Here is a 27,221-nt window from a genome sequence, read left to right as displayed (position 1 = left end):
GGGATTCTCAACCTATGGTACGCGTACCACTGTTGGTACGTGAGCCACTATCTTACTGGTACATCTAATATCTTAAATTAAATATAGTGGTACGCCACTGAAAAGGTTGAGAACCTCTGTTCTACATAAAATAAATGTTCTATAACAAAGATTTCTAAAATTTTCTAATATTTCAAATGATTGACATTCCTATGAAGAATCATATTATATAATTAGAAAATCAAATACATCGTAGTCAAGAAACGATCAACCTATGATAGATATGATTTGTTAATTTTAAATTCCCTGCATATGATGCAGGAATTGTGCACTATACCTGCTGTAATAAAAGCAGATTTTTTTTAATCTAAATTAATTTTGTTCTGTAATCAAAGTGTATTAAAGTCCACCTAAGGGTCGAGCATTTGATTATTGTACCGAGGTGCACAGACAGACAGTTATGTGATGTGCACATAGGCATTGTTTAGTAGTAATGTTCATAATGATTTTATTAAGGATAACGAGTGTTTGATATTTTCAGTATCAACAGAACTTATCATAGAATGGGGATATCCATTTCTCTACCAAGCTGGATTTTAAGATTCATTATGAATCGCAGTGGGATATTAATGAAATGTGAAAAATAGATGTGAGGCATTGTTCTAATTCTTGTATCGTTTCATGTATTTTGTGTCTAGAATTATTTTAGAACGGTTATAAATCCTTTACAGAATTGTGGCTTTAGCTCAATACAGTGATTGAGGAGGATTAGTTCTATACTGTTTTATACTTTTCTTGTGCATTGCATAAGTGGAGTCAGTTGACAGATAGATTATGATATAGCTTTATGCATGTTCGAGTTGGTTAGTGTATGCTTATGAATTCACTAAAATTGGTTGTTTATAAAATTTTGATTGTTATCGTCATTCCTAATTCACAATTGTTTTGATTGTATTGCAATCACTGCAAATATTATAGTTGTTATTGCCATTAATATAGAACCTTTACACTACTCAGAAAAACCTGATTTTGAATATTTTCTAGATCTCAGCGAACCTTTATAAGGTCTTTACAATTGGAGGCGAGTTAGGTGGCTTCAGGAGCGGCAGTGTTTTTAGAAATCGGTAGGCAGCACGCCTCCACCGTTAGCAGTCACTAACAGCAAAAGGAAAGACTTTAGAAGAGTCGGCGCGAGAGTGAGTAAGGTGGACAACTGCCACTATCATTCGTATTGTTGTTTCAAACAGTGCGAGTTCTGGGTTTAATTTTTCTGAGAGGCAGCTTTAAAAATCGGTGTTTGCAGGAGGAAAACACTCCGTTTTCCTTGCCAGCCAACTATGAAAAGAAGGCTGGGGGGGGGTAAAGCAATCCTCTAGTTGGCCAATAAATGCGGTTTGGAGTTATTATTGTAACAGAAACATTTTCACATGACAATATGGACATCTCCGGTTAAATGTCACGAACGAAACAAAAATATCAAGCTTCTCATGCCTTGCATACAAATCTTGCGCAGGCTACATTATTTTTGCTTACCTCTTTCTTAATTGTAAGAAATCTTCCATCTTAATATCCTCGTTTTTACTATCATTTTGTTATTGGTGTATTCTGATTATTGCCAAAAAGTTTCTGCGAAATCGAAATTTTATTTTTTAAGCGTGTTATTTCTAATTCCACATTATTTTTAATTTACTACTGTTTTAGTTAATTATTATTTAGTATTTTGGCTCATGATTTCACTCTTGCTTCATACAAATATTTATTACATTGCCCCTCACTATACAGGCCTTACTTATTCTATTATATATATATATTATTATTATTATTTTTTTTTTCAAATGGAAATTGCTATCTTCGCTAAAACTGTTCTTAAAGTTATTAAAATTGACTTATATTTTTAATATCTTTAATATTTTTATATTTTTAAAAATTGACTTATGTATTTTACTTTTCGTGTGTGTTCTCCACTAAGAATCCATTTGATGTTTTCCATGTTGATTTGTTCATTCGATGTTTCCTATTTTATCTTGTTTTTATTTTTATCACTGATCTTCATGTGAAATTTGTTACAGCAGCTCTTCTTCTTCTTCTTCTTCTTCCTCTCGAGGAAGAAGAAGAAGAAGAAGAAGAAGAATGGTCTTCCAGTTCTCTTTTCTTCATTTCCTTTATATCCCTATAATATTTCTAGTAGTGTGCCATTGCCCATTCGTTTTAGATGTTCTAACTATTTTTATTTATGTTTACTTTCTTAGGAGTCATTTGGTATTACATTCAGCGATTGTAAAATTTTCCATTTCTGCTGTTTGAATCCATTTTTCATTCTTATTTTTTATAGTCCGTATTTCACTTCCATATAATAAAGTTGGTTTAGAGAGGACGTCAAGAAGTCTCATTCTGGTGTGCTTTTGTACCAGGATGGCTTAAATATATTATATGTTATGCCTTGATTTTAGAAATAGATGTAGTCGTTTTAATGTCTACATCCTTCTCATCTTCATACGATAATTCACATCCTTATATAATATATAATCACAATATTTATTATTACTATTATTTTTTAAATTTCAAAACCATTATTTTACTTTACTTTAGATATTTTCATATTATATTGTTATGAAATTTCATTTAATGATTTTACTGATCTTTTAAATCATATTCTGACGTAGCTGATACAATTTGATCATCTGCAAATAATAATGTGTCTATCGGTTTATTTGTATACCAAATGGGTTATTATGTATCCTATATTTATATGAAGAGGAGTACGGAAGGAGTACTTCCGTACTCCTCTTCATATGCCTTTCTTTCTGGTGATTGTTCTAATTGACTGCTATTCAGCCGAGTCAGTATGTTTAGATCGGTTAATATTTTAAACAATATTTGTCCTTTGATAATTTTATCAAAGGATTTATCACGAATTTTGTCTTTCATATGCAGTGTCGAAATTAATATATCCGACGCCTCGCTTAGCGCAATATGAGTGTTTGATTTGATTCGTTAGAGTTGCGTAAATAGTGATTTTCGCAACTTTCATACTTCACCAGTTTTAGTTCCTAGTACTAAAAGGTAATTTAATCATCAAATATTTCAAGGAACAGTGGCTACTCTGCCATGAGACTCATTCAGGGCCAATGATTTATTCCAACAAAAACCTAAATTTTACAAAATTAATTAATAATAAATTATTACAACGTGTTAAAATGCGCTTCTGTTTTTATTTACTGAAATACTGGTGAAAAACACTGATTTACCGGTAATTTCTTTATTTTTATTTTAAATTTTACCATGATCTGGTTTATTGGTATTACAAACACCATCTCCAGTATTGTATTCATATCTTATCCTATAATTCACACTCAATGACGTTGCTCTCTTGTTTGGGTTTTTAGATCAACATGAACTACGATGTTCAATAAAACTGTCAACGATTTTTTAAGCATCTAAGCAAAATGAATCAACGAAACAAAATTGATCACTTGAGCTATAAGGCATAAGAGCTATTTATGCAGAACGCAGAACGTTACTGTCTATAACGGTGAAGCATAATGCTTTTAATCCCTGCTATTTGATTGGTTACTGTGTAGGGAAAAATTTATGAGCTACGTGCTCAGCCCGAGTTGGGCAAGTTATAGATCTTGAAAGGGAACTAGGATGGCCTTAGGTCGTCTATATTTGCATAATTCCGATTCATCATAATTTGCTGCTTGTTGGACTAAGTCATTTGGATGTGAGGACGATTTTGAGAAGTACTTTACTGCGAGAGATTGCAGGAAAGAGTAGATATAAGGGATATTTGTGTCTCGATGAAGTTGAACATTTCTGATGTACCGTGGTGCATTTAAGATCCTGCGTAAACATTTGTTTTGCAGTCTTTGCAGTTTAAGGATATTTAAGCTTGAAGGATGGCTCCAGGCGGGGGACGCATAAGTGATAATGGGACGAATCATCAACTGGTAGAGGAGCAATTTGATTTTAATATCTAGTTTGCTGTTTCTATTAATAAGAGGATAGAGCTGAGTGATAACTTTTGATGCTTTTGAACATAAGGATTTGGTATGCGGGCTGAAGGTTAGTTTTCTATCTAGCAGCATGCCGATATATTTGGCTTCTGTCTTCCAGGGAATCTTGATGTTAAATAGAAAGATGTCTTCTTTAGAAGATGTTGAATTTTTTGTGAACAGAAGAGCACTGCTTTGTTGAGGGTATACTTGCAGTCTCCAAATGGAGAACCAGTGTTCCAGTTTCAGCAGGTTATCTTGTAGTTTCTTTGTAACAAGATGCTTTAAGAGATCTGGCCAGTATTGCTGTATCGTCGGCATAGAGAGCAATGATAGATGACATCGGGTTATGGGGGGATGTCCGTAATGTAAATATAGAAACGTATTGGAGCTAGGAGGGATCCTTGAGACACTCCAGCCAAGATCCGCCGCTGGGTAGATACCGCCCCATTTAGTTTAGCTTGCAGCTATTCATGTTAATGTTAACTGTTAACTTCTGTGGTAGATGCAGTGAGCTCTTGGCTCTTTATCCCTTTATTTCTATTTTACTTGAGGTAGCTGGGTGGGTATTATGCCCGCTCTTGGTGAGCTTTTCTAGTAGTTTTCATTTTAAGATAGCTTTTGGTCTTCTGACGCAAGACGTTGCTGACTATAAGGGTGAAGCAAAATGCTTTTTTAATTCCTGCTATCTGATAAGGATTGCTGTGTGAGGAAAAGTTTATGAGCTAAATGCTCTGCCTGAGTGAGTGTGATTTAGAGATCTTCATTTGGAAGTAGGATGGCCTTCGGTCTCCTGTATTTTGAGAAGTCTGTTTCATTATAATTGGCTGCTTTTTGCACTAATTCATTTTGATGTGAAGAGGATACTGAGAAGAACTTTACTGCTGAAGACTGCAGGAAAGAGTAGATGTAGGGGATATTTGTATCCCGGTGGAGTTGGACATTTCTGACATACCATGGTGCGTTCAAGATCATGCGGAAACATTTGTTTTGCACTTTCTGTACTTTGAGGATATTTGTACTTGAGGTGTGGCTCCAGGCTGGGGAAGCATAAGTAATAATGGGTCGAATCATCAATTGATAAAGGAGCAGTTTTATTTTGGTATCCAGCTTGCTATTCCTATTGATAAGAGGGTAAAGCTGTGCAATGACTCTTGATGCTTTCGAACATGAGGCTTTTATATGTGAACTGAAAGTTAGTTTTCTGTCCAGCAGTATACCCAAATATTTAGCTTGTGGTTTCCAGGGAATCTTATTATTAAATAGGAAGATGTCATCTTTGGGAGATATTGTGTTTTTAGTGAAGAGCATGGCGACACTCTTCTGAGGGTTTACTTGCAGTCTCCATTCCGAGAACCAGTGCTCTAATCTCTGCAGGTTTTCTTGTAGTTCTTGGTGACAAGTTGCGGTTTAATAGATCTGGCTAGTATAACTGTGTCGTCTGCGTATAGGGCAATAATGGATGACATTGGATTGTGCAGAATGTCCGCCATGTAAATCGCGAAAAGTATCGGTGCCAGAAGGTACCCTTGAGGAACTCCTGCCAAGATGCGTCGCTGGGTAGATAATATATCATTTAGTTTGACTTGCATTCGTCTGTCACTAAGAAATGACTTTATGATTTGGACTAGATCTAATGGAATGCCAGCCAAAATCAACTTGTATAGCAGTCCAAACTGCCATAATTTGTCGAACGCCTTTTATAAATCAAGAAAAACTGCTCCGGTGTATTGATGCCAATTATAACTTGTGATAATGAATTCTATTAGTCTATGAATTTGTTGGGTGGTACTGTGAAATTGGCGAAAACCAAACTGTTCTGAAGGAAGGATGTTTAATTTTTTTACTGAAAGTTGAATTCTGAAAAGGATAGCTTTTTCTGCTATTTTGCCCAAATTAGATATCAAACGTATGGGACGATAACTTTGAGGCTGCTGAGGATCCTTGCCTGGTTTGTATATAGGAACTACGTCTGCCAACTTCCATGCAGAGGGGAAGTACTTAAACCTGAACATAGCATTTATTATTGTTGTGAGATATACGATGGCCTTTCGGGATAGCAGTTTAATAACTTTGTTGGAGATGCCGTCAGGCCCTGGAGCTTTTTTATTCTTTAAATTCTTTATAATATCATAAATTTCAGCTGGGGAAGTAGGTGTGAGTTGGCTGGTACAGGTATCAGGCCGTTTTAACACGTGTCTGACGTGGCGGTGGACTTTGTAAATATGATTGAAATTTAGATTATTGTATGAAGGGCTACACTGTTTTTCTAAATTTTTAGCTATAGTTTCGGCTCTTTCTGCATCTGTGTAAACAATGTTCAGGTCAGATTTGAGAGGAGGAAGAGATTTGTTTTTGATGTTTCTCAGGAACTTCCCAACGGATTGATCACCAGGTGATACGGATGCTAATTTATCTTCCCATAGTTTGTTTCTATAGACTTTAAGTGCATCTCTCACTGCACTGTTCATTTTGTTGAGATATTTCTTGTCTTGGGGTGCTCTGGTGTTGTGGTATCTTTTTCTTGCTTTATTTTTCTCCCTGATTAAGTTCATTATGTCATCTGGTAGTCGTTTAGGCTTGAAAGCAACTGAATTTGAGGTGATAGATGCTATGGCTGTGTTGATTTGATCAGTAAGTTTATTGATTGCAGAATCAATTTCTTCCTTGGAATTAATATGAGGGATGAGATCAATGTAGTTTGGAAGCATTTTGGATAGTTTTTCCCAGAGAATGAAGGTATGAAGCGAATGGGGAAGATCCCTCTGATAACCCAGTTGGAGCAGAATAGGATTGTGGTCTGATGATAACTCATTCAATGATTCCAGGGAGTTGTAGGTTGACATTCTGAAGGATAGTTATATCCAAGACGTCGGATGAGCCAGTAGGACTGTGGTGAGTTGGCACTGAGGGACCAGCCACAGTTGCGCAATTTGAGCTTGTGTAGTTAAAGAGGATGCTGCCATTCCTATTTATAGACCTACTGCTCCAGGCGTGATGTTTTGCGTTAAAATCTCCGGCAATAATAACCGGCAGTTTAATGCCGAGGATAGCATCCAGATCTGTGGTCAGCAATGTTTTTGATGGTGGGTTATAAGCAGAATATATTTTTATGTTTCCGATAGAGTTTGTGATGACATTGATACCTGTAAGTTCGAGATTGGTGGTTGTAGGAATGGCTACAGCATGATGATCGATGTGATTTTTAATGAGGATGGCTGTGCCACCACCTCTGTAATCCAGTCTGTCATTCCTGTAGAGTTGATATCCTTTGAATTTAGGATTGTCAGAAGGTCTTAGATGAGTCTCATTAATTAATAATATATCCGGATTATATCTGTCATTGAATTCCTGCACTTCTAGTATTTTATTTTTAAGGCCGTTGGCATTCCATGAGATAATCATTAGAGAATCTGGGGTAAATATTTTCCTATGCATTGGAGAGTGCAGATAAAATGAACTGTGTTTGCTGCAAGAAACTTTTTGTAGTGCTCAGTGATGGATTTGCGTTACTGAAATCCTGTAACATATTTACAAGAGAAGAGGCGATGATGGCTGTTATATTTGAATCTGGATTTGTCATATTCTGGTCATGGATTGCTTTTTTGCGGCGGGCCACATCAGCGTTGAAGATTTATTTTCTTAGGGGCTGAGTTGATGGTGGGTGAACACCTGTCATGTTGTTCAAGCTAATAGGAGCCTGATGAACTTGAGCTTTTGGGGCTTTCGTTTCTGTCAGTGAGGTAGACTGACTGATTAACTCAGTTTGTCTGTTTTTTGGGTGGCAAATGCACCCTCTGTAATTTGCAGGGTGGGGGCCACCATAATTAGCACACTTAGCCGGGGTGGTTTTTGGCTTGGTGCAGGTATATGTGGGGTGGGTGTCACCACATTTCAGACATCTGTATTGAGCTTTGCGCAACTTCTGGGCATGACCAAATTTTTGGCATCTATGGCACTGCCCAGAAGAGGCCCTCTTCCTAAGTGGCTCTGGTGAGACCTTAAGTTCTGTAGTCAGACACTGTAGTGGGCTGAATTTTGATGCCCTCCTCTGTGTTCTTGGCAGTGGAGTAATTTATCTGCAGGTTGGCCATGGTGGTTCTTAAGGCTGTCCATCTCTGCTTTTCCCTAAGAATGACTGGAGGCACCTTTTCATTGGTGGAGGCAGAGGAATCTGTGTTGGGGGTATCTTCATCCATGCCATTTTCATTTACTGACTCCGAGGGGAGAGTTTTGCGTTTTTTACGCGCGTGCCTCTCTTCTTGATCTGAATGATCAAGATAATTGGACTTAGTTTTTCCTCTATTTGAGGAACGTCTTCATTTTGATCTTCATCAGTTTCGGGTAAAGAGTAAAGATTCAGGAAGCTGGGCCATTCAAGCTCGAACTTCTTAAGGAGTTTCTTTACTAAGATGAAAGCCAGTCCTTTATCTAGAGAGTTTATAATTATATCAGGATCTAAATTTAAGGATCTGAGCTTAAATTTTCTTTGAAGTTTATTTACAAGTATGAGCGCTGGCTCTTCATCCAGCGAATCTCTGAGGGCGTCCAAATCTAACACATTCATCACTGACAGTTTGCGTATAAACGCAAGTAAATGGATCTGTAATAGATACCCTAACAATGGCGATTCTAACGGCTGTTAGGCCTAACGAATCGCCCTCGTTGCAATTAGAGTCCACTTACCTTCGCTGATGTTCTTGAATACAATATAATCCGCAATTTAATGACTTTAAACACGTCTTAGCTAGTTAATCTAGCAGCTAAACTACAAAAGTTTCCTAATCCACAGAGCTTTCCACTAATCAAACATTCGTTTTGAAGTACTTTCTGACATGAAAGAAATATAAAACTTTGTTCTTCTGTGTTTAAGTGCAAAGTGCAATTTATATTAGAGAGTATTATAATAAACTGAAAAAGGTGTATTCATTATCACTATAAAAACTTTCCAAAATTTTGATATTTCGCAAAAAGTTAAATATTATAGATATTTAAATATTAAATTATATAAAATAGCAGAACAATAATAGTAAATAACTTGTTAATTTTGGCGTACTCCTTGTAATCTCCATGCGTCCAGAAATGTAAAACTTTCTCTAAATTATACGTTGATTTTTAATGGATACAAATACAAAATTGGTGATTCGTTTTTAAACTTTACCCTCTCAGTTGAGTAGTTGTTGGTTGTTTTAAAAGTGTTTCAAACAATTTAACTTTAAATTTTAGTTTATATTCTTATGCAGAATAATAATATAATGAAAAATGTAGTAAATGCATTACAAAACAGCTCTTACAAAACTAAACAGCTCTGTTGTTTAGCTTCGTAAGAGCTGAACAACAGATTAATAGTGTTGATTCTGATCAACACTATTGATGATTATTGATCAGCAAAATTCTTAAGTCGCGCAGAACACGTAGTGACGCACGTGACCACGTATTTTGCATATGCGCTGAGTAAGTGACGTTTACACACATCTCATAAAGGATTCTAATACAGCGGTCCGTATCTGTACACATTCATAGCTTAAGATGTGTTCTGTCCACAAAAATCGGAAAGTGATAACTCAGTATTCACGACAGTGCCCAAACAGAAATTCTAACCTCTAGGTTCCACCCATTGGTATAGTTAGAATAGTGTATATTCACACTAATCTCTATTCGAATTTTTCATGTTTTTCCTATTGATTTATCATTCTGTAAAATACTGATGAAATAAAATTAAAGATAATCAAAAACCCATCGATAGTAATTTCTATCAATTGGATATTCACGCTCTTATACAGATCACACATGACACTCTGAAATTGACGACTTTTGAACTATGCAGAGCAGCATCTGCGAATCTACTGCGATGCTGATAAAAAAGCACCAAATTTCACACTTCAAAACATAGATTTTTCAGCTGATGGCGGGATGAGTAGCAAGCTTCCTCAAGGAGCGTTGTTATCATACGGAACCCTAAAAGTATCTTCACCATGAAGAGGTACCATGGACTTTCACGGAAGCGCTGCAGCCAATAAACATTTGCGTTCACGATGTCCTACAACTGGTCCTGGACAACTGCGTGGCTTTACACTGAAGAAGCCATTTATAGCAAGGGCTATTGAAACTTCTAAATGCTAACTTTATGTGTTCCTAAACATAGCCTGAAGGTAGTAATATCGAAAAATTGCAATGACCAGCACAAAACTCCTATCCGAAAACCAAAAAGAATATTTCTGTTTGAATGGATTAGTAAATTAAGAAACTTCAAAGATGATCCTATTTATTTTTGAATCTCAGTAATTCTTAATAATGAAGTGGAGTGCAATACCAAACTGATTTTCGAAGTTAATCATTTAGTATTAGGTTCTATGACAACCAGCAGCTACTACAGCTAAACACTGCGAACGTGTCATTATTAACGTCCATCAATAAAGACTTTTGTTAAATTATTTTCTGGTGATATATGATTGGCTGGTGGTTGATATTTGGTGAAACTATGGCAGAAGACTTCGAAGCTGTAAATTGCATATTTTTTATGTTGCGCGAAAGCGTATTTACAAACGTATAGCCCATTTTCTACCGTGGGTAGGCTAAGGATTCTTTTCTATTTTTATCAATTATATATATTTATTTTAGTTTGTTTGTATTTTATATTGATTTTTTATATAGTTCGGAAATGTTGCTCTAGAGACCAAACATGGAACTTCTTTTCAAGCCATTTAAAGATTCCAATAAGCGGGCAATGGCGTCACACCTGGGGATGCAATTCGTCTCCTATACAAAGACAATCATAAACATTCACGCCTACGGGATTCGAATCCACAGTCTGTTGTGTTAAGAGTACGCCAAGTACAGGCCCAAATGGGGCGGCATATGTCCTTCTGGATAGTTTACCTGTCATGGAAGATGAATAACTCGAATTTGTGGCAGAAATATCCTGTTGCCGTATTCCAGTCTTTATCTAAAGACTTATATACTGCAATAAATCTTGTATACCGACTGATAAACGATGTATACTTTCTTCTACCTCGTTTAACAGGAACGACGCGCGGTTCTCTGAGTTCATAGTATCATCGCTTTCAAATCTATAGGTTGATGGTCTTAGGGTTAGTTGGACAGGGAGGAATTACGGACGAAACATCTGTGGCTATGGAAGGAGGGCAATGTGTTTATTTACCTGTATTCTTCTGACCTGACTATTCGCTGTTAGGAAGAAAAATCTCAACCATCAAAATATGAGACTGGTAGTCTCATGTTCATTTTAAAAGCCCTTAAAAGGTTTTTAGTATCAGTTCTTTGTATCATAGACGCAAGTGAAATCCTGGTCTTTCCAATGGATATGACAAGGGTCGGGTTGTTCTCGATCGCAGTACAGATCTTATAGGTTTTCTGCCTTCCGCTATGTAAAAGTTTGGGGTTGCCTCTAAGATATGTAACTCTGAAGTACGATATCAGTCTCGATATGATATTTAAGAAATGTCATGTTGGATATGATTACCATAGAAAATAAACGAATTGCAGTTAAATATTGAACAGATACTCTAAATCAGCACTATCATACAAGTTAATTCAATACGATTTCAGATTTTCATTCAGCAATGATCTAAATTGTAATATTCCTATAAACCATTTACAAATCAAAGTCCAGATCATAGCAAGAAAACTACATCAATGAAAATAGTTTTTACATACATAAATATGGTGTTGAATAAGGCATTATGGGAAACCTTCTGATGACGCAATACAGAAATGGATGTAGCCATTTCGCGTGTTTTACTGAATAAAAATCAGGAGATTCCCAGAGAATGAAAAAAAAAAATCTTCGGTGTAAGACTGGCTGACTCAACTTCAAATGAAAAGACCGTACGGAAAGTTCCTTGCATGCTAGAAAGGGACTGGAGCAAAAGATTCCCTGTAATTAATTTTCACCAGAAGTGGGAATTATTACACATTATACGAATTAATTCTCTCATGCTTGATAAAACTAAAGTGAGATTTACATATAATTCAGCATGATTCGGCCACGATTCAGCATCTGAGACAATTAGATAAATGAAGCAAATTTCATTTAGTTTATTTTTTGTTATTTAATAAATATATATATATCATATATATCATATTTTATTAAAAAAATATAATTTAATTCAGCATGATTCGGCCACGATTCAGCATCTGAGACAATCAGATAAATGAAGCAAATTTCATTTAGTTTATTTTTTGTTATTTAATAAATATATATCATATTATTAAAAAAATGGTATATTTAATTTTTACCTAAATTTTCAAATATTGTTAAGAATATTCAAAATGTTTTAAACTTTTAAAAAAATCAATATAATTTACTCTAGAATTTTAGAAATATTATAGTTTTTTAAACTATGTTATGAATAATGAATAATTTTGTCGAGGTGAGTTCTACGTCTTTTCATGGGATTATCTATTTATCAGTAAATGAACTGCTTGACTTCCTCCACCCCCCGCACACACGCACATGGTATAAAATTAGTGTTAAAATCTTGCTTTTGCATATCTTTATAAGTGATTTTAAATAACAAAGTCATGTCCAACTTTCTGGCAGAGAAAGAAACTAAATGGAATTAAAGTGGAATGATAAATAAAGAATAGTTTCTTTTCCATAGAATAGTACTAGAACTAGAATAAAACAGAAAATACAGAACAGTACATTTTAGTTACTTTGCCACAGTTTTTGATTGAAGATTAGAAGTATGAATCGCAATTTGGACAACGTAAGGTGAACTACTTTTTGGAGATTGCGAATTATTGAAGAGTTTCTTTTAAAAAGTAGACGAATTGGGGACACTTGTTTGGTTGAACCAGTGAAGTACACAAAAACGTAATGCATTGTCTATTTATGTAGTAGAAGAAAAACAGACGTAGATTTGAAAGAGCGATTTGAAAGATTCCTACACCTATCACATGATTACTTCTAAAGATCCAGGAATATTTATAGCTGTTTTTTTAATTTTTTTAACAGTTTATAATTTTATCTAATTTAATGAAACGAGTTCTTTGAATAAACATCATATTCATAATAAAGATACCGACGAAGTAATCTAAATGAAATTGTTTTTGAGTTCATAGAAAACTATGCACAATAAATAGTAGGGTGGGTGAAATGAACATTATGAATAAGTAAACAGAAAACAAATTGAGTATTTAGTTAAACATTGGATTTAGATTTTACGCAAAAGTTTATTTTGTTATATTTTCCTATTGCTCGTAGTTTGAAGACTTGTATATATCTTGTTTTTCTATATTATTATATATTTTATATAATATTATATATATATATTAAATTTATATATAAATATTTGTATACAAATATCTAAATATGTATATATAAATATATAATAATAATAAACATCTTTTTTATTTATATACTTTTTCAATTAAAATATTGAAATATTAAAAAGTAATATTTTATGTATCCACAAAATATATAAATATTGCTTAATATATAAAGCAATATACTGTATAAATGTATTTGGTTGAAAGTTAATTTTAATACTTTTCTCAAGCTTTTAGTATACTGAATACACATATAATTTTGACATTTATGTCTCCTGTTAGGCAGTGAAATCATAATTTTTTCTCTCTTGTATTAGGAAAATATTTCAATGAAAAATCTCCTATAATTATATAATTATAATTATACAATGATACAATATAATTATATTGTCGATATATAATATTTATTGAAAATATTAGTAAATATCATGGATTAGTAATGTTTATTATAACTACACCATATTATAAAATATATGAATGTCATCCAAGAAAATACAACGGACGTTTCCTATTTTTATTTTATTTTTTATTTTTTTTTTGCTGATGATATTCATTGTGCGTCCTATAATTGCTAATGTCAGTTGGAGAAATTACTAGTAAAGAAAATGCAGCGAATCAGAATACAAAATCTGTTATGTAGCGATTGGGTAGTTGAGAAGTTTACGTCACGTTTTATTATGCTATCTGAATATCATTCGCCCTATCAAAATTTACCTGAACGCAATTGAAGAGGTGCAACGATAATATTCGAAAATTTCACATGCTATGCGATTTTTGTAAAGTGATCGATTTGGTTAACCGAAATGACTCTAAAGCCGATGTCAATCCACAATGCAATAGATTATGATTCAGTCTTTTTCTACTAAGTGAAGCAAATGAATGAACAAATATAAAGTTATTGTAGTAGTGTGCACTGCCATGTATAGTTCTATTCTTTTGAAACACACACACACACACATACGTCGTTCATCGTCGCATGACTTTCATTCCGAAAGTGGCTCTCCGGCTACACTTCTTAGAGTTCATTACTTGTTCACTTTGTTGTTTTAACAACAACTAAATAATTGTTGTACTTAAAAGCCTTTTTATTATCTAAGCGTGTTTATATGCAGTCATCCCTCGACTTACGTCGGGTTTCCGTTCCATCCTGCAGGACGTAAGTCGGTTCGGACGTAAGTCGATGCATGAAATCAACAGAGTTATAGGGGTTAGGGACTTACCAGTAATAAGTATACTGTAATTTTAATTTTTAAAACCTTATTATAAATCTGTACTGTGTGTTACTGTGACTAGGAAACAGGAGAATAATCACCCAAATCTTCCTGCACAATCACATCTTCCCTATGTGAACGACCAGGCTGCGCTCTTCTGGTGTAACGTTCGCTTTTTTGATGAAAATGTCCAATGTGCTTTGCTTATTACTCTTCTAATTTTCATCATAAATGTGTTTATAGCAAGCAAACGCATCATGTACTTTCCTTTCTACTAATAAGTAGCGTTCAACATTGGGGTCCATGTCTTCAACCATTTTGAGAACTTCGCTAACTTCAGAGAACATTTCTGCAAGACCCTTCACTGTGTATTGTTTAACTACCTCTCCTTGTTTCTCTTTTTCCTCTTCCTTTTCTCGTTCTTCCTCTTCTGCAACACGTTGTGCCTCCAGTTCGACCAATTCTTCGTTGATCAACTCTTCAGAGCACTTCTTATGAGTTGAACTCCGTCGTCATCATCACTTCAAGATTCAAGTTGTTTGCTAGGGCCACTATTTCTTCACTCAATTTAAGAAGGTCTTCATTTTATTCAAAACTTCCAAAATCGCCTACAAACCTTTTTAATGTATTTTTCCGTATGCCACTTATACACTGAGAGATCACTTCGTCCCAAACTACAGCAATATTTTTAATAACATGATAAATATTGAATGCTTTCCAGATTTGCGTAAGAGTCTGGTCGTTTCCTTCATCAGCAGAAATGGCTTGTGAAAACGTTTCTCCGTAGATAATAAACCTTAAACACTACTACAACTTCCCTGATCCATCGGTTGAATCAGTGAAGTAGTGTTTGGAGGGAGAAACATGTCCTTGAAATCGGTGAAGATCACCGATATAAGACGGATGACCTGTATCATTATCTAGAATTAATTAAAGTTTGAATTCTATATTTTCTTTCATACAATCGCTTTCTATTTCACTCGCATAAGAGTTGATTAAGGCTTCCGCAAACAATTTGTGAGTCATCCATGACTTCTTATTGCTCCGATAATGAACTGCAAGAGTATACGTCCTAATGTTTTTGAAGGCTCGTGGATTCGCACTGTGCCATATCACAAATGATTTCAGTTTACATCCAGCCACATTAGCCCCTAAAAGTAACACGGTCTTCAAGAGCTTTGAAATCAACCATAGATTTTAGCTTTTGTGGATGAATTGTCCGCTAGGGCATTTTTTTTCGGAATCAAGAAGGTCTCATCCATATTAAATATTTGCTGTGGCAAATAATTTTCCTCCGTATTAATTTTTTCCAATTTCTCCACAAACTCCTTGGCAGCCTTCTCATCGTAACTTGGGGATTCATCATATATTTTCAAATTATGCAGTGCAAAACTCTGCTTGAAACTCATGAACCAACCGGAAGAAGCGTTGAACTCGTAGTCGTAATCGGGCCCTGCTTTCTCCTTCAACAGAAGGAGAAAGCAGAGCCTGATTACCATGTTGAAGAGACTTAATGCCTAAGCAGTTATGATCCTAGTGCTAAGGGGTATTCGCTTTTGGCTCAGGTCCTCTATGCATGATGGAAGTAGCTTTTCCAATCACTGATAGGGCTTTATCGTTGCTTTGTCACTATTGTCGATTTAATGCAAAGCAGATCCTTTCACAGCCTCTACGATTTTAGCCTTATTTTTCAAAATGACCCTCAGTGTAGTATGAGACCATCCGAAGTAATGTGCGATCCGGGCTTACTAGCCTCATGTTGCTTTATACCTTGCAACTTTGTTTCAAGATCAATTGCTCGCCTCTTTTGCTGTAATTCTGCACTAGGTTTTTTAGTTCGGCGTGTAGACCCATGTTGCACAAAATATCGCGAAATAATTAACGATAAATACACAAATAACATATTTTTCAAACAGAAATCAACAGAGGAACTGTTGAAGCCAAGTGTCGACTGCTGAGGGAGGTTGCCGCTGTATGCGCTGTTGCCACTGCATTGTTGCTAAATAAAAACATTTTTTACTTTACACTCGCTTGCGTCTTGTTCGAAAGTATAGTCAAAAATGTTATTTATTCACTTACGGGATCACGGACGTATCTTCTAACTCGAACGGACGTAAGTCGAGGGACGACTGTATAGGTGTTTAGGTGATAAAAGTATATACAACTAAAATCTGTATTTGTTCTTTTGACTCGTTTGCACTGCGCTGTATTTCAGAAACCTAACTTGACTTAGAAGTGTTTCAAATAGTGTTTGAATCCACTCCGACGCTCTCTTCGGAGAGCGTCGGAGTGGATTCAAATATTAATTTAGATGAATATAAAAAAGAGTGAACTCTCTCGTATAGTAAAACATTCATCGTGAATTTTGGCTGGTCCAGATTCGAAAACCCACAAGGTTTTATGCGACGTTAGGAAATTCTAATCTCAAGATGCAGTGGGCATCTAAATTCTTAGGTGATATTAACATACAAACTCTTTATTGCATAGAGAGCACAAAATCTGTAAGTGACATAATGGTGCCTGAAATATCTACATTTTAAGCTTGGCATCCTACACTTGTCCGGCGGTTAGCCTAGTGGCTTTGCGCTCCCCGATATGCCTGAGGAAGGAGTGTCCTGGGTTCGATTTCCGTTGCCGATGTGAGGAGCTTAAGGATCTTCCTCAGCCATAGCCAATGGTAGAGAGAGAGAGAGAGAGAGAGAGAGAGACGTGGAAACTCATTTCACTCATTAATCACTCCCCACTTTAAAAGTCTTTTCTGCATCAATTTAAATCCGTTTAGTAAATTAAATATCCATTTAATAAGCCCTATATTTTGCCATTCCCTAGGCAGTATTGCAACCCACTAAATCTCTATCTCGTCGTATGGAAAATTCCACAGACTACCTTCCATATTGGACACTCGCATCTGAATCCCGTACATCACTTCGTCTTCCTCAAGAAACCCAAGGGATCCGACCTGAGCAATTAATGCACACGTGGGCGAAATAAAGTCTTTAAAGAGGAATGATATCTTTCTTATCTCTACTTTCTCAGATGTGTTCTTCAATAATAAATTAATCATGTTGCCCTTGAACATCAACTCTCTCTCTCTCTCTCTCTACCATTTGAATCCATAGCATCTTCACTTTCCTAAAAATACACTTCCAGGACAGTCCTTACAACTTTTATTTCTATTCTGAAATATTTTGGGAATAAAAACGAAACAACAATAAGAAAACATTCAACAACTATAACCTTCAAATTATTGTACTCGTATATAAAATTATTTTCTCGGCTTATGTAAATCTTCTCCCTAACCTGTGCATCAACTTTACTAACTATTTCATCACACAATATCAGCAAATAACTGAATATTTCTCTTCATATAATTTCCTATATTATTGTGTAATCCGTAAAAGTTGAACAGACCCTGTAACACATAGCTAGCAAATTGTTTTTGCATGTATTCTGCTGCTCCATATACGTGTATTAATCTTTGGTACCTATCCATCAGATACTTCCCTATCCATATCACCAATTTGATATCCTCCCTCATTTGTTGTTATCTGTGTAATAGAATTCCATGTGATACTTCTAAACTCATCAAAATGCAGCAATATCATCAAAAGTCTAGTCATCACATCGTCTGGCAAATGATGAAACAAGTACTAAAACTCATGTAGCCCTTCAGGTTATTTAGTTCAGTTATAATAATGTTAGAATTAGCGAGTCATAATGTGAATATCAAGTTAGAATGTGTGAATAAGTGAATTTGAATTAGTAAATTACTAGCACATAATCAATCGTTCATAGAACCATGGTTCCCCAGAGAGTATTCAATTCCTGTATCTTCGGGTCTATACCTATTAGTTCGTGATGTGCATTGGAGAGTTCACTTAAGAGGAAATTAACGAAATAGATTTGTTTGTTATGGAGAGAATTTTTGTTCACAAGATTTGTTCCTTGTTTCTGAAGAAAACTTGCAGTTCCGTAACAGCTGTAACCCCAGAGCAGTGAAACCAATTAAATCACTAATACAAGACAATCGTACAGACTCCCGTACAAAGTTTGTATGTTTCTGGTATTGAAGAACAAAACAATTCCGATGCTGAAGTTTATAATCTGATAAGTCACCTTCTTTGAAATGGGCATTGGCACAGTCTCCCATCATGGTTATGATTTCCAAGTATTATAACGAGTTTCAATAAATTCAACACTATACCTTAAAGTCATTTCTACTCCATATAATAATATAATCTAACCTTATTCAATCAATCAGTTAAGGGAAAATTTTATTGAAACAACAAGGAAATATTTCTGCCATTAATTGTAATATTACAACTGATTCGTGAAAGCTATAATGTTCCTTTTAAATTTTTACCAAGCGGTAGCTTCATGAGAAAACACGGTTTTCTCATGAAGTATATTCCTGAATGGTGGGCTTGTACACCCTATGTCCAAAAAGAAAGCGAACGTTTCGAAAATAGAAGAAACTAGTGGCGCCGCCTGTTGTATATTTTTGTTGCCGAAAGCAGCAACCTTCATTAGTGTTGTGTCAACGGTTTATGATATTTGTTTCATTAGAAGCCGAATTATAGTGCCAAGAGTGACTGTGTGTGTTTTGACAAACGGTCGGTCGCCACGATATTCATGCCGTACGCGACGAATTCTGGCTATCAATGGCTTCAAAACGTCGAGATAAAACTCACCATTGACCGTTTGGCCAGGCGGAACGAATTCTTTGTAGATAATGGAATCGTAGATAGAAACAAATCAGCATTATCGTTACTTTTGACTTCTCCAGGCGACTTTTTTTTCGGATGCCCCCTCTTCTGGTGGTCTCTACTCAGTACTTTGGCGCTTTGTTTCGGCTCATACTCAAATCACGACCTTTCGTCATCAGTAACGATCGTTTCAAGGAAGTTTGAATCCTTACGAGCGGTTTTAATGAGGTCCTTGCAGTGTTCAATTCGATACATTTTTTGGTCGTCGGTCAACTTGTGCGGAAGAAATCTCGAATTCAATTTACGAAGGTCCAAACTCTCGGTCAAAATGTTGTGCACAGTTGATTTTGGAATCCCCGATTCATCTTCAATCACTCTCACGGACGATTTCGGGTTTTCTTTGGTGAAATCACGCACTTTTTATGTGTTAACTTCGCTCAGTCCAGTTTTTGGACACCCCAACTTTTCGTCGTCTTCAAGCGTCTCACGAACGCTTTGAAATCGCTTAAACCACTCATAAACTTGAGTATGAGATACGTATTCATCATCTATGCTTTTTAACGCATTTGATGTGTTTCGGTAAAACTTATACCAAGTTTATCGTAAAAGTCAATCGCAGCTCTTTGTTTGAAACTCATTTTCCGACCGTTCGTCAAAACACACTGTCCCTCTTGGTACTATAACTCTGCTTCTAATGAAACAAATGTCATAAACAGTTGACACAACGCTAATGAATGTTGCCTCTTTCGACAACAAAAAGATACAACAGGTGGCGACACTAGCTTCTTCTTTTTTCGAAAAGTTCGGTTTCTTTTTGGACAAAGTGTGTGTGTATATATATATATAGTCTAAACGCTGAGCAAACTAAACCATAAAACTGAAATCAAAATTTAAATATGAAATTAGGGAGATATAATTCACATGACTGATATCTGAGGCTTCATTTACATTATTACAAGAATAACTTCGACAGTTATATTTAGCTTATGTATGTGGTATGTATTTACAAGCAACCGACCTTGAATATTATTCGAAAGACGTCACGAACCAAACCTTTATTGACTTTACCGCGATTGACTTATTACAACATAGAGATATAATGCTATTAGATAATCCTTAGTGTACACGCTGCTTGCAAAGACGTCAACGGACTCCATAATGTAAGGAATGAATAGCGATGGCTCCCAATTTAATAAGAAATAGGACCTTCTTTCGCTGTGATAACTGTAGCAATCCTACGGGGAATAATTTCCACAACCGTAGTGATCAGTGGGAATTTTAGACCATTCTTACTGTAAACATGTCATGAGGTCCTAAATTGTTGTGGGGCATACTTCGCTTCTTCATCCGATGCTCTAGTTCATCCCAGAGTTGTTCAATATTGTGGAGTTCACGACTTTGTTGAGACAAATGAGTTGGATTGACATTCGTGTCCACATACTACCCAGTTACAACATCAGCCTAATGACAAGGAGAATTACCGTATTTGACGGAGTATAAGACGCACCATTTTTTGTACACATTTTTTAGGTAAAAAATTTATCACTGAATATTATAATGAATTTAGTATTTCAAATACGAAGTAATAAGTAGGTCTACTTTCAACAAATACCTAATCTAACTAGGAAAGAGTACCCCTTTTAATCTTCTTCGTCAAAACCCAGAAATTCATCTCCAGAGCTAAATGAAGAGACATTTGAAACCTCTGCTAAATCATAATCTGAGTCCTCATACAACAAACTGTCCTCTGTGCCATCCAGTGCATTACTAATGCCACACTTCTTAAATGATTTAACCACTGTCTCAGTTTTCACAGCATCCCATGAAGCTTTGACCCACTCACAAACTTGCGAAATGCTTGGCCTCTTCCTTCTTCCTCATGGCGTAAGCGTCCTCAAAATCTGAAGACTGTATCCAGCTGTTCCACTTCAGATTTTTGAGGTTACGCCATCAGGAAGAGGCCTAGCATTTCGCAAGTTTAAAAATAAACTCAATGCAAACTTGCCTTGAGTTTATTTTAACATCTGTTCTCTGAGAACAAAGCTGATCCTCTACTAGTGAGGCAGGCTTCTTCAATCAGGGCGCCTAGACCAAATTTTATCATCCATAACTTCATTCCTCCTCCATCCATCCATCCATCTAGCCTTTTGCGTGAACATTTACAAACACTCCTTTAAGCAGTTTTTCTTTGGGTAGCGTCTTCCCCTTAAAAATCAATAGTGGCGGCAATTTGTTCCATCAGCACAGCAGGATAAAACAACCCGTATAGCGAGTTTATTCGAGCCCCGAAGTTTTAGCAGTAACACTTTTTGTGCCCTTGGAATCTACAGTTTTGCTTGAGGACACATCAAAAGTCAGCGGAACCTCGTCCATGTTTCATATTTGCGAAAGTTCTTTCTCGTTTTCTTGCGTTAATTGACGAATCGATGAAATTCAATAATTTTTAATTCGTATCCAGTTGGCATCATTTGTGATATTTTTGTTTTAGTCCGCACAGATAGCTGGTTTCTATTCATGAATCTTGAACACCATGATGTTGATCGAGTCAAGTTGACGATCCCTCTGTTAGTGGCTATCGCTTTCGCTTGACGAATAATCATTTTTGTAGACAGTGAAAGTCCCGCTTTTCTGTGGTCTATAATCCAGTTCCACTTCGTAGGTTATGTTTACTGTGAGTTGCTTTTTTTTTAATCTTCTTCCTGATTCCCCCAAGTTCTTATCATTTTCTCAGTTGGGGTGGCCCGAAATGCCTCTCTGATGTGCAATCTTCGGAAAAGGGTGACGATCTCAACGGATACTCGCCATCTCCACCCTTGTGTTTCGAACGTTCTGCCCAGTGCTCTTGGACAACACACAGCAGATATAGTGAAAAACAATTGCCGAATGTATGGGGAATGTGGTCTATGGACCACTTTGTTGTCTCGCATTAGTCCCACATAGGAGAACAGAACACCTTTCTTAATACGGGCATTCTAAAAAGTCATAACGATATTCCAGTTTAGGTATAACAAAGTAAGCAAAAAAAAAATGCTTGAGTTAACGTTTTAAATCAAAAACCTTAATTAACATAATAATAAATATTCTATTTATTATTTTGTATTCATCTTATTAATAAAATATAACTGATAATTTATGATCAAAAATAATAAAACTTTTTTAAAGAAACGTGTTAATAACATGCTTTGCAATTTACGCTTGACTGGATGGGAAATAGTTCTATGCAATATAACTATTAATAAATTTAATATAATTATTATTTGTAAATAAAACTTTTTTGTAAGCTATACAATCGTCTTAAAAATATTAAAATGCTTTGAGATAATTAAAACTTTTTTTAAAAATTTACCTTTATTAAAGCCGCCTGTTAATTTTTAACATTTTCATTATATATAAAAACACGGAAATTAATTAATATATATTAATTATTAGAATTAATTTTGAATTCATTTGATAAAGTCTCTTACCAGCCGAAATGACTGAAATTAGTTATTTGAATTAATTTTGAATTAATTTGATTAAGTCTCTTACCGGCCGAAACGACTAAAAGGGAAGATCAGATCAGATATTTCATCTCTTGAAACAAATCTTTGAGAATAAAAGCGCCAAAATATATTATTAATTTTGAATACGTATATATTATAAAGTGAGTAGAATATTAGAACATTATGGATCCAGCAATATTTTATAGTCAAATATATAAAAACTCTGAAATTAATCATATTAATTATTTTAATTAATTTTGAATTAATTGGAAATAGTCACCTACCGGCCAAAACAGCTCAAAGAGAAGATCAGATTACATCTTCCATCATTTGAAACAATTCTTTGAGAATAAAAGCATCAAATTACATTAATTTGAAATATGTATTATAAAATGAGCAGAACATTATGGATCCAGCCATATTTTATAGCCAAATATAAAAAGAACTTAGACTGTTTCAAAAAATATCAAAAAAAAAAAACTTATGAAAATAAGTTCTTCAACTTGAAGATGTCTTAGTTGGCAATGCTTGAAATGTCATAACCTGAAGAACCCGTATGTTGGAATTTTATTAGTCTGCCTCATTTAAGCACTAATAAAAGGCGACAGTAAGGGCTCCTGGTCATATTTAAAAAAAAATTCTATATTTGGCTACAAAACAAGGCTGTATCGATAATATCCTCATGGGCAGATTTTTCTTTTTTTCAAAAAAAATAAAAGATAAAAGCTATAGCGAAAAAGAACGAAGATCTCATTACCATATGTTTCTGTTGGTTTGCGTTGATAGATGGTACATCATCGATGCAATAACAGTTTATATTTTTGAATAATGGGTTTCTGTTTTAATTTTATGAAATGTTAAATTGAAAATATAAATTTAGCATTTCATAAAATTAAACCAAAAACAAAACCTTTTAGTGGCTACTCAAAAACAAAAGTTTTTGAGTAGCCACTGTAAAACGAAAATCAAAATGTAAAATCTATTTGCATTTAAGAATAATGCAACATGGCGAAACACGCTCCAAAGGACATCAGATACAACTCTAAAAGTGTCTTCCCAGTTTACTGTTGTCGAACGGTAAATATGTTAAGGGCTCTTAAACTGAATTACAGCATAATTAAATTATGCTGTAATTATTCCATTGTAATAAATGTGACAGAGACATCGTCAGGATTTTGTTGTTATGTACCATCGAATCGTTTTCGACTCTTGGTGATCCTGTTAACAAAAGCCTCTCCATCCCAATCGGCCTCTTGTCCTTTCATTCAGTAATTGTAAGTTCAAGTCAGTGAGTTCTTTTCTGTTGTTCATCCAAGTTTTTGCTGTCTTCCTCTACTTCTCATTCCCTAAATCTTCCCCCTAACTGCCTTTTCCAGTGACTCATCAGTTTCTGTTTAGCCATCATCGCCTCGAAGGAGCATTGCTTTATAATTTCTAAAATCTTCTTATTGGCCATTCTTGCAATCCATGGGATTCATAATAATCTCCTCCACACCCATAATTCAAATGAATCAATACGCTTTCTATCTTTCTTCTTAGTAATCCATCTTTCACATCCATACATCACTACTGGAAATACCATTGCTTTGACAATTCTAACTTTAGTGGCGTTACTTACACCTCTATCTTTCATAATTTTTGTCAAGTTTACCATCGATTTTTCCCCCATGACTATCCTTCTTTTAATTTCATTGCGATTTCATAGTAAATCATAACTTTCAATTATATATTTTATTTCTATTTTTTCTCCTTCTATTATAAATTCATCTAAATTGCCAGAAGCCATCACTCTTCTTTTGCCGATGTTTAAATTAATTAAGTCTGGCTTTGTTACTTAACCGTCTTAACCAATAGAATCAACCGTTCAGATCTTCCTCAGTTTCTGCTATGAAGATTATACCTCGGATTCGTCCCGCTTGTACTCAATAAGAAATAGACTATTATATTACATTAAATCCCACTTTAGCCACTACGAGTGTTCGGTGCAACGTCCTTTTTTTCATTATTTTATTTTGATAGAGTTTAGTTCTCAGCTTAATATGATTCAGTATTCATTACCTTATTAATAAAATATAACTGATAATTTACAATTAAAAATAATAAAACTTTTTTAAAGAAACGTGTTAATAACATGCTTTACAATTTACGCTTTACTAGATGGGAAATAATTCTATGCAATATAACTCAGAAATTAATTAATGAATTTAATATAATTATTATTTATAAATAAAACTTTTTTGCAAGCTATATATTCCTTCGAAAAATATTAAAAATTTTGAGAAAATTGAAAACTTTGTTCAAAAATCTTTCTTTATTTAATCCACCTATTAAAATTGAACAGTTGAATGATATATATAAAATACTGAAATAAATTGCATTAATTAATTTGAGCGAAGTATTGAGTAGAGGGGAATAAGAATAAGATGGCGGGGGAGATTTCTGATTGCGTTGGTTAGCGTGGTTACGTTTATTTACGTTTATTTATTTATATTTATATTTATATTTATATTTATTATTAGTCTTGAGTTTTGAATTAGCGTGGTGGTTTTCATTCTCACGGAGATTAGTTAGTGAAATGCCGTTCTGCATTTCGTGAAATATCAAGGTAAGACTTTGTTTAGATGCAATTTAATTGCTATCGCTTTCTTTAGCCTACGCTGATATTGCTGGCAGTCCTTCGCGGCTCCGGGATATTATAAAAAAAAAAATTCTACTGGTAGGTCTTCAGACCTGCGGGATTTTTATTAACGCTCATACGCAGTTAAAACGATATGAGCGTGCCTGATCTAGACGTATTCACTGACTTGCTCGATAAAGATCCGGCTGTTGTACTTATTGATAAACTCCAAAAGAAGTTCAAGCTGACCACATGGCCTACTAGCACGATTGACCCCGACACCATTATCGAGTCACTCGATAAAAGGCTAGCACTCACTTTTATTAAAAAGCTTCTCAAAAAGTTTGAATAGGATTGGCCCGGCTACCTAAATTTATATTCCTCACCTGAAGTCGACGTCGAGGAAAATGAAGACTCTCCACAAATGGAGGAAAAACTCAATCTAGTTGTTTATACCTCTAATCCTTCTGATCAAGGAGAAATCCACTTTCGTAAGAAGAGGAAAACTCTCGCTGCTGAGCCAACAAATGTTGTTGGTATGGACGAGGATGTTCCCATTTCAGATCCCTCTGCTTCCTCCAATGAAAAGGTGCCACCGATTATCCTAAGAGAAAAGCAGAGATGGACAACACTCAGAACCATCATGGCTAATTTACAAATAAATTATACATCTGCCAAAAATGTAGACGATGGGATAAGAATTCAGTCCTCCACGGTGGCTGATTATAGAAAGCTAACAAAGGAATTGGGCGCAAGAGGAACTCAATATCACACATTTTCACTTGCCTCCGAAAAAAATCTGAAAGTAGTCCTACGAGGAGTCTCCGAGGATATTGACACGGATGAAATAGTTACTGACCTTAACCTACAGGAACTACTTCCCATTAAGGTCACTAGAATGTTTAGATCAAATAAGACACCTATGCCTTTGGTCTTGGTTGAGAGTCACAACATTTACAAAGACATCTATAATTTAAAATTAATCTGTGGACTCAAAATCACCCCAGAACCATTAAGAAAGAAAGCATCTTCTGGGCAATGCCACCGATGCCAAAAATTTCCATGCCCAGAAGCTATGCAAAGCTCAGTTCAGATGCCTAAAATGTGGCGAGAATCACCCCACAAACGCCTGCGCCAAGCCAAAATCCACCCCGGCTAAGTGCGCTAATTGTGGGGGTCCTCACCCTGCTAATTATAGAGGTGTGTACATCACCCCAAAAACAGATGGAATGATCCAAATCATCAATCTACTCATCATCTAGTGCAAGAGTTCCTGAAGCTCAGGCTCCTCAGTTCACAAACAGTGAGATCATGACAACAGGTGCTCGCCCATCATTAACTGAGCCCCTTAAGAAAACGAATCTTCAACATCAAGCGAGAACATATGCTGATGTGGCCCGCTCTAAACAGACAGTACAAACTCAGAACCTGAGTAATCCACATTCAAATCTATCAGCTGTTATCACCTCTTCTCTTGCAAACATGCTGCAGGATTTCAGCAACTCAAATCCATCCTTAAGTGTCACAAAAAGATTCTTACAGCAAACCCAGTCCATACTATCAGCACTCTCTGATGCATAGGAAAAAAATCTCCCCAAACTCTCTTAGGATTATCAGTTGGAATGCCAACGGTATAAAAAATAAACTGATAGAAATCCAGGAATTTAATAATAGATACAACCCAGATATATTGCTAATCAATGAAACTCACCTGATGCCTGCTGACACCCTAAAAATCAGAGGGTATCAGATTTACAGAAACGACAGACTTGGGTATAGAGGTGGAGGTACAGCCACCCTTATCAAAAACTATATCAATCATCATTCAATAACCAACCCTACTACCACCAACCTCGAAATCACAGGAATTAATGTCCTCACAAACGCAATTGGAAACCTTAAAATGTTTTCTGCATACAACCCTCCATTAAAGACAT

The sequence above is a fragment of the Typopeltis vanoorti genome, chromosome 7 (assembly GCF_054136105.1).
Source record: "Typopeltis vanoorti isolate ZY-2024b chromosome 7, IOZ_Tvanoo_1.0, whole genome shotgun sequence".
In the NCBI taxonomy this organism is placed as follows: Eukaryota; Metazoa; Arthropoda; class Arachnida; order Uropygi; family Thelyphonidae; genus Typopeltis; species Typopeltis vanoorti.
The sequence above is the reverse complement of the archived record's forward strand: the minus strand, read 5'-3'. Positions refer to the sequence as shown.